Source organism: Tenrec ecaudatus, chromosome X (assembly GCF_050624435.1).
Source record: "Tenrec ecaudatus isolate mTenEca1 chromosome X, mTenEca1.hap1, whole genome shotgun sequence".
Classification (NCBI taxonomy): Eukaryota; Metazoa; Chordata; class Mammalia; order Afrosoricida; family Tenrecidae; genus Tenrec; species Tenrec ecaudatus.
This window is the reverse complement of record NC_134548.1, coordinates 37,690,018-37,701,922: the sequence shown is the minus strand read 5'-3', so window position 1 is coordinate 37,701,922 and position 11,905 is coordinate 37,690,018. Positions and strand designations below refer to the sequence as shown.

General features: G+C 39.0%; 2 non-coding genes across 2 annotated transcripts; both read left to right on the top strand.

The window, feature by feature from the left end:
* The first annotated feature begins 7,407 nt into the window (after nt 1-7,407).
* LOC142435510 (U1 spliceosomal RNA) lies at nt 7,408-7,571 on the top strand. Its single transcript, XR_012781554.1, has one exon. It is a non-coding gene; the product is annotated as a U1 spliceosomal RNA (small nuclear RNA).
* Nucleotides 7,572-10,586: 3,015 nt separating this feature from the next.
* On the top strand, nt 10,587-10,693 carry LOC142435213 (U6 spliceosomal RNA). The gene has a single exon (XR_012781317.1). It is a non-coding gene; the product is annotated as a U6 spliceosomal RNA (small nuclear RNA).
* Nucleotides 10,694-11,905: the final 1,212 nt, after the last annotated feature.

Here is an 11,905-nt window from a genome sequence, read left to right as displayed (position 1 = left end):
CCCTTCACTGGATCATACCATGACAGAGGTCATTACTAGTGATACATGGTGGAGATGGAGTTCGGTGTAAACCCCTTATAATTGGGCGAACCAAAAACAGAAGATAAGAAATCAGCAATGGGAATAAAACAAGGCCACAAAGCCCCTGAAGACACCCCCCACCCCCACAAAATAGACTTCAGGCTTGGAGGAGCTGGGTTGGTTTAGTCTGGGTTGAATCGAGAAACAAATTCATTGAAACTCATCTGTAGGAGAAAGAATTTTATATAAAAGAGTACATTAAGAAAACGGCTCAGCCAAGTCCAAGTCAGGTCCATAATTCTGATATTAGCCTAGATGTCTGATACCCATCTGTAAATTCTTCTTCTGATTCATGCAGCACATGGAATGAAGCTGAGAACAGGATGATTAATCACAGGACAGTGGGTGGAAAGTCAGTGGCAGTAGAAGTATCTTAGTGCTGGTGTGGGTCTCCACTGGAATCCTCCAGCTCAAACCTCTGGCTGCCATCAGTGTACCACCATATTTCTTGTCAGTAGGAAGACCAATCAGAGAGTGTGTAGTCGAGGGACAGTGTCTCTGAGCCCCAGGGAGGAAGATAGGACTTTCCAGAATCCTCAAGAGAAGGCCAGGCCCACAGAGAGGCCTCACTGGCTATGACCTGATTGATAGGCTAGACTCCACCCATTCTCAAGTTGACAGGAGATTATACAGCTTCCAATCGGCAGTTCCCCAAAAACCCCAGGACCAAAGGGGAAATAGGCACAGAGTGCAGTGGACAGACCTGTATGTATGCTTTTCGCTTTTCTTTTCTTTTTCTCTTCTTCCTTGATTTTTTGTTTTATCTCCTTTACTGTTGTTTTGCTTGCCGATATAAGATAGGCAAGGGAAGCAAACCCAAGGACAAGCAACAGGACCGATGGTTCTGGTCGGACCTGAGGGAAGGAGGAGGCGGGGAAGGGGATAGAGAGCAAAGAACCACATAGACGGGGGGGAACTAGGGAATTAAATTTAACAACGAGGGGGATGTAGAGACCCTGGGCAGTTGAAGCAGCAACAATCCAACTGAGTGGAATTATTAAGAATCAGAAGAAGGGTGAGACTGATGGTGGGGCATGAGGAAGGTAAAAGCAGAGGAAAGATATAGGAAGTAATGCTTTGGAATAGAGGTATAAACAAAGGTGTGTACATATGTAAATATATTAGTTAATAAAAATAGAGGTATTGGCTTATATACATATATTCATATGTCAATACATGGGGGAAATGAATGGACATAGAGCTTAAGCACACCCTCAATGCAAGAACAGTGTTCTCACAACCTCGAATTCTGTGATGTTCACCCTCCCAACATGGTCACTGAAGACATAATGGGTGCATAAGCGTATGTGGTGAAGAAAGCTGTTGGTGCCAAACTAAGAAAATATATGGCATCTTGGGCCTTCTTTGCTTGAAGTTTAACATGCAGCCATCTCAGAGAAGCAACAAGCCCACATGGAAAAGGCACACTAGCCTATGTGATCATGAAGTGTTGATGGAATCAGTTAACAGGCATCAGAAGACCCAAACAAAGAAACCGATTTTTTAGAATGATGGGGTCAGAGTTGAGACACCAAACCCATCTGTAGACAATAGGACATCCACTCACAGAAGGGTCACAAGGAAGAGATGATTCACCCAGAGTGAAGTATAGCACCAATGAAACATGCAATATTCCTTAGTTCTTTTTGGCTTCCTCACGCTCCACTATCATGACCCCAATCCTACCTTTCAGTCCTGACTAGAAAAGACCATGTACACTGGTACAGATAAAAGTTCACGACATATGAGATTCAGATCAGATAAGCCTGGAAAAGAAATGGGAGTAGTGACATCAGAAGCATTGGGAGAAGGTACAGGGAGCAAGTGAGAAAGAGAGAATTGATCATCACAGTAATGAAAACATACTCCCCACTCACCCAAGATGGGGCGAACAACAGAAACGTGCATGAAAGGAGACAGCAGTCAGTGTAAGACATGAAAATAATAATAATGTATAATTTATCAAGTGGTCACAAGCGTGGGAGGATGAGAGAAATAGGGAAAAAGGAGAGCTGATACCAAGGACTCAAATAGAAAGTAAATGTTGATATAAGGTTGATGGCAACATATATACAAATATGATTGATTCAATTAGTGTATGGATTCTCTCTTGGATGCCAACTTAACACAACTGTAGTTTTTATATTTGGACTTTCATTGGCCACTGAAACACAGCCTGTAGTACCTTATATGTATGTATCGCAATGTTCAGAAATCATCTCTGTCTGGATAATTTCCAAATGCTTTGTGGGTATTGACAATTTGTTCACCAACCCTTCCTGCTGCTGTTGTTAAGTGCAATTGAGTTGGTTCTGACCCACAACGACCCTATGCACAACAGAACAAAATATTATCCTGTGCATTCATTGCAATTGTTCCTATACCTGAGCCCATTATTGCAGCCACTGTTTTGATGCTGTTCACTGATGGCCTTCCTCTTTCTTGCTGCCACTCCACTTTACCAAGCATGATGTCCCTCTTCAGGAACTGTTCTCTCCTGACAATGTGCCCAAAGAATTTAGAATAAAGTCTTGTCATTCTCTCTTCTTCTTCTTCTTTTAAAATTTTTATTGGGGGCTCTTACATCTCTTATCACAATCCATAGTCATTCAGTGTGTTGCACATTTGCACATAGGCTGCCATCATCATTTTCAAAGCATTCTTTTCCCACTTGAGCCCCTGATATCTGTTCTCCATTTTCCCCTCCCTCTCCAGCCTTCCCTCTCTCATGAACCCTTGATAAGTTATAGATTATTTCCATATCTTACATTGTCCTCTGTCACCTCTCACACACTTTTCCGTTATTCATTCCCTTGGGAGGGTGTTCTAGATTGATCCTTGAGATTGATCCCCCCTCCCCTGCACCCTACCCTAATCCTCCTGGTATCTCTACTCTCATTGTTGGCCCTGAGGGGTTTATCTATCCTGGATTCTATGGGTTGCCAGCTTGACTCTTATCTGTAGCAGTGTGCATGCTCTGGTCTAATGTGATTTGTAAGGTAGAATTCAGGTCATGATAGTGGCTTGAAGAAAGCACCAAAGAACTACAAGAAAGTTGTGTGTTTCATCGGTGCTATATTGCACTCTGACTGGCTCATCTCTTCCCTGTGATCTCTCTGTGAGGGGATGTCCAATTGCCCACAGATGGGCATTGGGTCTCCACTCCATGCCCCCCCCCCATTCACCATGGTTATGGATTTCTTCTGGGTCCTTGATGCCTGATACCTGATCCCCTCAACATCTCATGATCACACAGCCTGTCATAATCACTTCTAACATTCACTCTGCCCATATTTCTTCCACGACAGACTTACTTGTCTTTTTAGCAATCTGTGGTACTTTCAATATTTTTCTCAAGCACCGCGATTCAAATGCATCATTTAAAAAAGTTTTTCTTATTCAGTGTCCAACTTTCACATGCACATGAGGCCATGAAAAATACCATGGCTTAGGTCAGATGCATTTTAGTCCTGAAAGTAACATCCTTGCTTTCCAATATTCTTCAAAGGCCTTGTACCACAGATTTACCTAATGTAGCATATCTTTTGATCCCTTGACAGTTGCTCCAATGAGCATTCAGTGTGGATCCAAGTAAGACAAAATCCATTTATCATAATGTTACCCATTTGTCCAGTTTTGACCATTGAGTTGTAATCCATACTGATCGCTATCATTCTTGATCTTAATAAAAAAATTCTTCAGGTCCTCCTCACTTTCAACAAGCAAGGTTATATCATCTGTTTATTCATGTCAGTCATGTTGCTTATTTAGTATTATATTTAGTAAGAAGTCTTAACTCTGTTGCCTAACATTATGTGGAATCTTAATACATAATGTATATCCCTAGACCACATACCTGATGATTTTGATTCAAGAAGTTTGGAGGAAGGCTCAGATTCTGTATTTTTAATAACTATCTGAGGTGGTTGTTAAGCACCTGGTCCTAGAAAGGAATTGAGGAACCACTGATAAAGAAAAGCAGACCGTTGTGTTGAAATGGATTTTTCTGTCTGTACAGAGTTGTTTAGTGCCAGGAAGATACACTCTGAGTCTGAGTACTGACTATGGATCACACAGATAATTGTTAAAAACGGATGGGCTGGAATACTGTGTACATCCGTAGACAACTGGCTACAACTACATCTTAAATGCAATCTGTGCTGAGAACATCTGCTAGGGGTTTGAGTATATTGGAAAAAGTTGATTCTTTCCTTCCGCTTCTTTGTCTGCTTCCTCATCTCCAATGACTCCTACTCTTCCAATTTTCTATTTTCCTTAACATTTTCTGCACCCAGCAGCTGGCATTTAGTGAGTGTGGTGAATCAAGATTCTGGTGGGAGAAACATCTTGGAGATAAAACTATTTTTCACACAGAGTTGAAAAACAACTTTCTTTATTTTGATGTCACATTAGAAACTTTACTTGTTAACTAAATCAAATCAATGTTTCAAGAGATAGGATATTCAGAGTAAGCACCCAAGGATAACATAAATAAAAATAAGCTTATTTTCTTTCCTACCTTCAGATTTATTTCTGTTTTCCTCAGTCATTAATAAGCTGCCCTTTTATTTATTCGTTTCTATTACTCACTGAGTTTAGCTTATGCATTTCAAAAATAGAATGAATCATATTTTTTCTGTGCCATTTTTTCATCAATGTCACAAGGATTTGGAATGTTCCCTACCTATTTTACTTTTCTCTCCACATTCCAGGACAAGCATGCTTACACCCACACACACGCATGCACACACACACACACACATATTCATCGATCACATTTTCCTCTAAGCCAGGGGAATAAGGGATAAGGATTTTACATTTCCCCATTAGCTTCAGTTCACAGTAACAAGTACTATTTGCATATTCTACATACATAGATGACATTCAAAAACAACCGCTACTTTATTCATTTCAGAACATTTACTAAGCACCTATCTTATAGTAGTTGCTCTGCTAACTATGGGTATATATTATTTCAAAACATGTTCGGTAAACATGCCGTCTTGACTTTATCATGTAGGGGAGAATAACAACATTAAACACTTAGTAGGAATCATGTTAAGTGTTAGGAGATACAAGATACCACTAAGGTGAAGATGCAATGTGGAGACATAACCTAATCTGGGGTTCAGAGATGTTTAACAGTGACTACTTTCATTCCAGAATTTTCTCATCATCTTAAATCGAGGGTCCATTGTCTTACCAAAGCATTATCAAGAATGTGAAGATTCATTTTCAAACCAACTTTGCAACTGGCTAAAGTTATTTAGATGCTCAAATCTTCTATTCTTAATACTAACTTCACTCCCAAGGTATTGTATAGCAACTGTGCTTCCAGGTGTCTGTGTAGTAATTAATAGTGATTCACCAAGCAAAAGAATAATCTGATGAATCATTTTACCCAAGGAATCAATTGAATCTGGGGGACCAATATATTGCATGTAAGAATGGTGTTTTTCCTAGCTTACTGTTTTAATGCATATTTTAATCCAAAGTCTTATTTAAATCACAATGTATTGAAACTCAGTTGAAGCTTTCACTCCATTTACATGCTGGCTATGACATTTTATATCTATGACAATGTTCCTCTCTCTCTCTCGCTCTCTCTCTCTCTCTCTCTCTCTCTCTCTATATATATATATATATATATATATATATATATATATATATATATATATATATATATATATATATATATATATATATATCCAGTGTTTGAAAATGGGAAAGGGATTCAGAGATAATTAGGATTCTTCCATTGAGAGACTTTCAGAGATTCAATAACCACTCAGTGTGTTAGGACAGAACTGAGGCTACACACATGCCTTCTTGGTTTCCTGATTTGGTTTTAAATCATTTGACCACCTCACATTGCTTTTCCAAGCCCTCAAATGTAGGTACAGGAAGACTGCAAAATTGTGGTTTTTAGAAGCTAGCTGTCAAGTTGTTTTCAACTCATAGCAATGTCATGTGACAAAGTAGAGCTTCTCCCTGAGAGTTTTCAATGCTGTAGTCTTTCTGGGATCACATCACCAGGTCTTTCTCTTGTGGAAACTCAGGGGAGATTCAAAGCAACACCTTTCTGTTAGCAGCCAAGCTAACAGAAGTGCCACCAGGGCTCCTTTATCCTCAAACCAACGGAGATTAAAATTGTGTGTTCACAGTTTCATTTCATTAGTTATATAAATTTTATGTAAAATCAAATATTTGAACTCAGCTAAGGAAGCTGAGTTCAAACATTGTGATCCTTTGACTCCTTTATTCTAAGAGACAAAGATTACTTGGACTTTAACACATAAAAGAATGAACACATATTTGGTGCTGATTTCCACTAAAATATTTTCTGTTTCAAAAAAGGTTTTAAACAAAAACCCTTAAGAGGTTGTATCGACTGGGGAAAATTATATAAACTCATAGCTTAATAGACACAAAAGGAACTTTAGCCAAATGTACTCTGTTTGTCTTAAAGTTAAGGTGATTTCTAAAAGTTAAGGAATCCTTTACATTTGTTATTTCTAAAGTATATTTCAAAAGGGGACACGAATTTAATGAGTTTGTCTTTGAAGAGGAGCCTGTCGCTTCCACTCATTTTGGCAATAGTAATTTAGTTTTATTTTGGTTATTTACTCTGATGCACACTGAGGTTCAGGTGCCTCCTGGGCGCTCCTTAAATGGTTGCTGTCATACTGACTGACAGATGTGTTTGTTCTCTCTCCTAAGCACCATGAAAGTGAGCATTAACACATATAAAGATGCTGGGAGGAGTAGCATAAACTTAGGGAGCAGGACAGAGTTGGGGAGGAAAGGAAACCTTATCTACAAGCTAAATTCGAAGTGCCATTTGAAATATACTTCTATCAGTTATTTAGAAATATATGCAGGCAACAGAGTACTTCTTATGGCCATAGAGTTGATTCCAAATCACAGCAACCACATAGTGGAGAGTAGAATTGGCCCTGTGAGTTTCCTTGGCTATAAATCTTTATGGTAACTGAAAGCCTCATCTTTCTCCCTTGGAGTAGCTAGTGGTTTTGAACTGCTGAGCTTGGGAGTAGCACTCCACCTTGCAACCCACTATTCCACCTGAGTGAAACAAAAGTTAAGTGCTTTACTATAGGTAATCCCCGAGTTATGCCAGAATTCCATTCCTAGCAGTCTGTCACACGTTTGTTCTGATATAAATTGAACACTTTACTTTTTATACGTTTCCTTATTATTGACTTTTATTGTGAGTGTCTGTATACATGTTTGTCTTTGGGGGTTGGCATCATTACATATACCATTACAGATATATTTTGGTAGATACATAAATGTATATTACTAATGATACTTACCTGGCAGGGGAGATACCATGATCACGAAGGTGGTTTTCCCAGGGCGAGACTCACCCATTGCACTCCGGATGTGCTGACCTCTGCGATTTCCCCAAATGTGGGAAACTCGACTGCATAATGTGTGGCAGTGGGGGACTGTGTTCACGCTATCTCCCCCTTCCCCCCCAAAAAAAGATATACACACAAACAGATACAAAATAGAGAGTCATTTAGTGTGCTTTGTTGTAACGCAGAACCTCCTAAATCAAATGTTATCTTAGTAACTTAAATGTGAATGATTCAAGCCTGCCCTGAAGCTCCTCAGAAGAATGGTCTGGCGATCTGCTTCCAGAAGGTTCACAATGCTGAAAATCTATGGAAAATTTCTATTCTGGCACAGTTGGGTCACCATGCATCAGAATTGATTGAAGGCATCTGGTTTGGTTTTTGTAGGTGGGAGGTGGGTAGGTAGAGAATTGGTGAATATGAACTATTGCAAAAAATGTGTTACAGATTATGATCACTAGATTAAAGAAGCAAGATTCTACCATGACCTTTTGTTTGCCTCTCAAATAATTTTCTTACTTTTTAAGGATAAGTAAAACCCATCGGTACTGCAACCTAAGCCCCGGAACACATCAAATATTCATGATTGCTTCTCTTGGCCCAGGTTCTGTGCTCTAGCTGGGCATGTAACAAGAAATAAGATAATTTCTCCCAGGAGGGCCTAACAAATCAGTCTTTAAAGTGAAGCTTTTGTTTCATCAGGCATATAAACTTCACCAAACCACTTTTTGATCTCAACGACGGTTTTGAGGTCATGTAGGTTTTGGAGGGGCAAAAGGCCATCAAATCAGCAAGCATTTACAATGGTCAGCCAAATAAGCTATGCATTCTTTCTATGCAGATGAAGAGATTATGAAATAAATCTAAAGAACTAGGTTTTACTTACGTCCACTGTGTAAAAGAAAATAAGGTTAAATCACTTGTTAGTTATAAAGCTAGTGGTAAAGTTCAGCCCCAAAATAAATTTCAAAGATTCAGAGTGTCTGTGTACAGAATCAGATTGTATTTGTCACTTATGTTTATTTCATTCCTTAGCAATCATGGAGTTGTTTATATAGAACAATTAGAACAAACAAACAAAAAACAGTCATAGTGACCCTCTACAGGATTTCCAATGCTGTAAATCTTTGTGGAAGCAGATTACCTCACTTTTTCTCCTGGGAGGGGCTGGTGGGTCTGAATCACTAATCTTGAAATTAGTAATCCAACACTTACCCCACAGAGTCATAAGGACTGTTTAGGTTATATAGAGTATGGATTATATATAGTGTGAATGTACATATCTGTGATCAAAAATTTAACCCCAGGATTGAAAATGTTTATAGATGCATGAAAATAATGGACTATACTGAGAATTATAAGAATTGGAATTTATATATATATATGGAAACAAAAATCAATATTGGTTACCATTGGTAAAACATTCACAGTGTGCTCAATATTTTAAAATATGGTGTTTCCATTCCTTTAAGTGGATTTAAATTATGAAACAATGATAAGATCAAATATGCTTCGTTTTTGCAAAAGGAGCATTAGAAAGACAGAGTGGTTATTATTTTCAGAATATGAGAAAATGATGGGATTCTCTACTCTCCCAGGGTATAAAAGTTCCAGTGGTTTTCATGAAACATTGAAATGAAGACCATTTATAATGTAATTACATGCTTAAAAGTGGCCATGATGTAGGCTTTCTAACACCTGGCACTCCTAGATCATGGGGAAATACTTGACCGTTCCTGGCTTCCCATTATGCATGGACTTCATAACAGTCATTGAGTAGATAAGGCAGGTGGTATGTTTCTTTCCATTGTTATTTTTTCCCACACAGATTTGTTCCACAGACATATGACCCAGCTCCAAACATTATCCACTTAATTAACTCAATAGAGGAAGCAATAGAGAAGTAGCCTTTAGTCATAGTCACTCATTAGTTTAGTTTCCGCTTTGATGAAATTAACAGTTAATTATTAAAAGTCTTGGCAGCAGTAACACAATCTTGGTTTGCTCTCTTGGCTCCATTTGCATTATAAAAAAGGTTCAGGGAAATGTGTTTATTGTTTAGTAGGAAGGTCTGCATCATTATGTTTGCCCAGAGAAAGCATCTTCTGAAATATTTCAGCTGTGAGGCCTAATGAACATCTAGAGTATTTGTACTATGAGAAACATTCCTTTTTAGGACTGGTACAGACATGCTGTTGAGAGTGGGGCCCATTCACCACTGCTTTCAGGACATTTTTTTTTTTCAGAAATTCCAGAATCAAATTGAATGGTTCCATGGAAAGATACATTCATCAGGGTATTGCAGCAATGCATGCGCAGATGATATGCAGTAGAATGGGCTGGCATTTATTCTGAGTTCAGATGTCATATAACCAAGAAAGAAATATATATAAACTAAAAATCTATTGCCAATACAGAAGTGCCTCCCTGAGTAACACAGCAGAAAAGTGTTCAGGAACTCTGTAAAAAAGTTCAAACACCCACTTAGAAGCCCCTCAGAAAAATCTACATTAAAGGCACAGACTCAGTAACCCAATAGCGCAGCTGTACTCTAAAGCATATGGGCCACAGGGTTTGTAATCATCTGGTTTGGGAATGAAACAAGAATATTGAAATTACCATGCACTGCCGGTGTGGGATTATAAAGAGACTTTTCCCCAGCTTAGTCTCCCCCAAAGATATGCCAAATATTAGGGTTTTTGCCAGCATATAGGGGGAGGTCAGATGCTTAGAGACATCCTCCCTATAAGCATTCAGTTGCCAGATAGGTAGGCCTGCTCCCTGCTGTTAAGGACAATTGGCTACTTCTCCCAAATGGGCTTGAGACCATTAGCTTGGTTCCTATAGGTGGATTTTACACTCTACTGATAATGGTTTCTATGGGGAACAGATCAAACTGGCTCCATTACATCCAAAGTTAGGCTGCCATCATGAATCTAGGATCCGCTCATCTTGTCACATGTATACCCCCAATCCCTCCTCTTTCTATTGCGTGTATGTCCCTATATTGTCCCCTCTCATTGCTGTATAACCTATAGTGCGACCCCTTCCTGTGACCTGTAATTAGTGGGCTTGCACTCCCCACCAAAGATATGTAGGCCTGGGTTAGCAATAAAGATCTCTTGTATGCTTGCTTCGGCGGCACATATACTAAAATTGGAAAAATACAGAGAAAATTAGCATGACCCCTGCACAAGGATGACACACAAATTCGTGAAGCGTTCCATATTTTGAAAAAAGATCTCTCTCTCGTCTCCTCCCTTGGCCTCTTGTGGGCTCGCCCTCTCCTCCCCTGTTCCCTTTCCCCTTGCCCTTTTTCCTTTCCCTCTCTCTCCATGTAGACCACCAAGTGGGGCTAAGGTGAGTATTACTACCATGAAATGTTTCTGACTCCATAATTTTACCTCTCTTCTATCTCTCATCCTCTGGATGACTTTAAAATAATATTTATATATCTCAACCATACATTTGTGCCTATCGAACCCACGATTAGTGGGCAGGGGGGGAGGGGCTGGCATCCCTTCCAACCACACTGCCAGAAGAACAAAAGAAGTACAGCCATAAAATTTCTTAGAAGGGGTGATTTTGAGATTTCTTATCTCATATTGTGGACATGTTATCAGGAGAGATCACCCTTTGGAAAAAGACATTATGCTGGGAAAAGTAGAAGGGCAGCAAAAAAAAGAGGAAGATCCTTGATAATATAGATTACCATAGTGGCTACACAATGAACTCCAACATAACAATTGTGAATATGGCACATGACTAGGAAGTATTTGATTTTTTTGTACTTGAGTCAGAATCAACTTGTTGGCAACTAACACCACCACTAATCAGGCAGCAGAATGAGGTTCAGAATCCACCTTTTGGCATATTCACAATCTGGGTTTGAAACTAAGCTTTGTCGCTTACTGTTTTGCCTTGAGAAAGTTATTTCAGTATTCTGTGCAATTTGCTCATCAGAACCAATGTAGCTAATAAATATATTTTGCTCTCAGATATCAATGTTTGAGACGTGATATGTTCAGTAACAATGCACTGCCCAGGAAACTTGCCACAGGCATTTACACACTAAGCTTATATTTAGGTAAGAAGTTGTAGTATGCTGACCGGCAACATGGAAAAATTTTACCTGATTTTCCTTCTAGCACTTCCCCTCCTCTCCCATTGAAAAAAATGGTGGATTTTTATTATTGACACTTATATGAAATTTTTATATTGAAAGGCCGCACAGAGACCAATCGGGAATACATTTAGAAACTCTAGCTCATGATTCCTATATATGTAATTCTAAAACTTTGAATTTTAAAACATAATTCCAAAGCTTTACTTCATCTGGTGGTGATTGCAGTGGGTATGAGGGATTTACTGATAGGTTGATACCTGACTTTTCATTTATTCATACTAAAGTTTCTCTTCCAGAGTGATTCATATGCAGAAGATAC